The sequence below is a fragment of the Nothoprocta perdicaria genome, unplaced genomic scaffold (assembly GCF_003342845.1).
Source record: "Nothoprocta perdicaria isolate Ctin4 unplaced genomic scaffold, notPer1 scaffold_220, whole genome shotgun sequence".
Classification (NCBI taxonomy): Eukaryota; Metazoa; Chordata; class Aves; order Tinamiformes; family Tinamidae; genus Nothoprocta; species Nothoprocta perdicaria.
In genome coordinates, this window is record NW_020455416.1 from 1,020,042 (window position 1) to 1,023,914 (window position 3,873).

Sequence of the window (3,873 nt, forward strand, 5' to 3'; positions counted from 1 at the left end):
CCTCCATCCCTGCGCTCCTCGTCCCCGCGTCCCTCGTCCTTCTGTCCGCCACCGCTGCAGCCCTCGGCCCTCCATCCCACATCCCGCATCCTGCATCCCTGCCTCCTGCAGCCTGCCGCCCCTCGTGCCTCCGTCCTTCACCTCCGCTCTCCGTCTCTCGGTCCTCCTGCCTTCATCCCTCCATCCTTCATCCGTCCCTCATCCCTCACTCCTCATCCCTCCGTCCCCTATCTCTGCATCCCTTATCTCTCCATCTCTCATCCCTCTGTTCCTCACCCCTCCATCACCCCTTCAGCCGTCTCCTCCTGTGGTTGCTGAGCCACTGTTTTCCTTTCCCTCCCCTTGTGGAATGCTGACCTTCCTCTCCTGCCACATGGAGCCCCGCTCCAGGTCCTTGCGGAGCCCCCGAGAGCCAGGAAGGGCGCTCGGCTCTTCCAAAGGGCAAGAGGTCGAGGACTCCCCTTGTGGTCCCCTGCCACTCCACAGGGAAAAGGGGGCATCAGAAAACGGGGCATCACTCACGGAGCTTGCCCATCTCTGCCTTCCCTCCTCCTGCTTTTCCCAGCCGGCAGGGAGACACAAAACCGTGTTGTGGCAGGGGGGAAATGTTCCCTCACATCAGAGAAAGGTGGTAAACAAGGGCAGAACGTATAGAGTATAACAATCAGTGACTGCCTGAGACATGAGCCGTACACCGGAGCAGCTCTTTAAAGCAGTCTTTTAAGCCTGTTTCTGAAACCTGAAGGGTTTTCCAAATGTTTATTTCAGGTCGAGAGCAATTATTTTAGCATTAAAAATAAAAGAAACGGCAGCTCAAAGTGCACTGTGTAAACATGAGAACTATAAATCAAGTGTGTCAAATAAACAAGCACACCCAAAGCTGGCTAACAACTCTCCATCCTTGCTCTGAACTCTCCCCGTGTTACATAATGTTGATAAACTGCTGCAAGCACATTTGGGGAACAGACACAGTGATGATGAGAACAAGGCAATATTTATCAGAGTACATTAGTATCCTTACCTGCCAAGTGGTGGTTTCAGAGGTTCATCCGTGCGCCTCACATCAGTCCTCCAAGTAAACAATTTAGTGGATGCTCAGCGCAGACATATGATTCCCCAGTGCCAGAGTCTCTGTCCTAGATGCTTCTGAATTGCTTATGGTTTATTAACTTCCTATGCTCTTCTGCTCTGCCTTGTACCAGGAGCCGTGCAGGTAGCAGCAGCTCCCACTTGTGAAGCTGGGGAAGAGAGAGATTGGGCAGATTTCCACATAGCTCCACATTTCAAACTGCTGATTTGCTGTGAAGGCTCCCGGCGCTTGAAAAATCGGTCTGTCCTCTAACAGGTTTATTCCAAAGAGAGGCCTGACCCAAAGCTTATTGGAGACAATGGGAATGTTCCTGCAGCTACAGTGGGAATTGCTTCAAGCCACTCTGAGCTACCTCTTGGCATGGAGGCATTTCTGAGTGCCTCTATTTTTCAAAGCTAGTAAAAATTTTCTGGGGGAAAATAAGGAAAAAAAAAAAAAGATATTAATATGTTCACCTTTTCTTCATAGAGGCAGATAGTGAGCACCCTGCTTCTGTTTCACTACAGTAATGCAAAGGTGTGTTACTCTGCACACTAATACTCAGGTGGATAAACCCTGTTTTGAATATGATTTCCATAGCTTCAACCATGCCATGCAGCTAGTAGAGAGGCTGGAAAATAGTTAAGTTCAAATTTACACATCTGTAAAGTCATTTGGAACTGAACTTGACCTTTCATTTTGAGCCATGGATGTTCACAGGGAAATTCTCACCAAATTAATCTCTCAATGTTTTTCTCTCCTCTGGTCTCAGGCCCAGACTTTGATTTGGTCACCCTTTTAATCTGCACATTTAATTTATTCCCTCTTTCTTCATGACCTTCATTAGACTTCTCCAGACAGGAGGAGTTAAGGCTGTTAACAGACAGATGTGAAGGAATGGATTGAAGGGAAATCCAGGGGGAAAAAAAGGGCTTCTCACTCTTGCTCTGCATAAATATGTTTTTGACCACAACTTATCTTGAATGAGTGTCACGGATATTAGATTGGAGAGAGTTAATATTTTGCCTCTTTCCCCTGTTCAGGAGGTTCTCCAGTTCAGTGGCTCTTTAATGACGAATTGCTCCAATAGGGGCAACTGAGAGCCCTGAAATCCTAGCTCAGTGTCTTGAGTGCCTCGCTGAGAAATGGGAGAAAGAGGGTCAAGATCTTCATCTCTGAGATTCAGAAGCGGGAACGAAGCACCAAGGAATGATGTGTTCTCCAGTGAATGAATTTAGCCCTCTCCTGACCACGACCACCAATTTAGTGTGAGTCAAAGCAAGTACATATATGCCTACCAAAATTTTTTTCTGCACCAAAATTATTTTTGTTCAGTTCAGGAAATTCCAGGGCTTTGTTTGGACTCTTGCAGATTTTCGGGGTTCCTTATATAGTTTACCTATTACTGCTGTTTTCCAAACTTGGGTTTACCCACAGATTTGCTCTCAGAATTCTATTTTTTTTTTCCAGTTAAATTAATATTTTATTTATGAAAAATATAAACATTAACCCTTACTTTTCGGTAGCATTTCTGTGGATTGAATTCTTAGAATATAAGGCTCATTTCCCTTACATGAAAGAAACAAACTAGTCTTAAACTAGTATTGTAGCTCAGCAAATATTTAAGCACTTGGTAAAAATGTGCATACAGTATTAAAATGTGCATCATTCCACCCATGTGAGTTATATAAAGCCAGATATACCTATGTTTGCAGGAACAGGGCCGCTCTTTTCATTTGCATTCCCTTCAGAGAGGCCAGAACTCATGTTCATGGGAGTCCTAGGCGCATTTTCCTATTTGTAATTGATTGTTGGCCTGAGGGTTAACTGCATCATTTAGAAATCCATCATCCTTTGGCATACTGTTTGTGACGTTCATTAGTTATGGCTTGCCTTAAACTCGGTCCTCATCCTGCAGCTGCATTGACTAATGCCAGGACCTGTTGCTGCACACTGAGCCTTAATGACCTTGGAGAGAGCAGTGGCCCGTTGCCATCCTCGTGGCTGTGGGATGGGGAACAGGATGCTAGATCCAAACAGGAACTGTATCGGTGCAGCGAGTGTGCAAGCTCACTTGGGGTATGAATAAGATAAAAAAAAAAAAAAAAAAGAAATATTGCTGATGTTTGAAGTTTGTTTGAAAGAAAGAACTCTGTTCTTAGCTTTTGCTTTTTATATTTCATTTATTTTTCATGTTTTCTGGTTTTACATTTAATTCATATCTGAAAGGTTAGTTTCCATTCTTAGACACAATGTAACATATTCTAATGCCTCTATTTAAAAGAAAAAGAAAAACCCACTACTTTTAAAAATACCTTCTATGTGGGAATTAAGGTAGTATGTCTTATTAAGGCTTTGATTTATTCATAGAACATTTTATTTGCTCGATATATTTTATCGAGGGAAAAATAAAGATCATATAATCTATAGTAAATGAGATTATGAGTGTGTGTATGTGTGTGTGTACATGGTGTCATTTTTATTGCCAAAGAGCAGTTTCATATTATACAAGACAATTGGATTTAAAACGAAAGGACTTTGCACTGCAGTGTATAGGATTGATCCTGAAAAGTGTTTTGCCTCTGGAGGCCAGGATATTGCGAGGACTTGGCTGATGAACCCAAAGTGGTCCAGATGGTTTTATACCATGATGTATAGGAGATGCATGTTTTGCTGAACACAGGCCTCAGATCCCACTGAACTGAAAGGAGAACTGTACAGCTTCCCTAATTAAATGAAGAACTTTACTGTTAAGTTTATTTCAGCTGCTGGTAAAAGAGAAAATGTAGGGAAGGAGAAATGGA

General features: G+C 43.4%; 1 protein-coding gene across 4 annotated transcripts in view; it reads right to left on the reverse strand.

The window, feature by feature from the left end:
• FUT9 (fucosyltransferase 9) overlaps positions 1-1,142 on the reverse strand; it is a 96,344-nt gene extending 95,202 nt beyond the window's left edge. For all 4 annotated transcript variants that reach the window (XM_026039168.1, XM_026039167.1, XM_026039166.1 and 1 more), the window contains exon 1: positions 1,022-1,142. The gene's annotated coding sequence lies outside the window, so the exon portion shown is untranslated. The remainder of the gene's footprint in view (positions 1-1,021) is intronic.
• Positions 1,143-3,873: the final 2,731 nt, after the last annotated feature.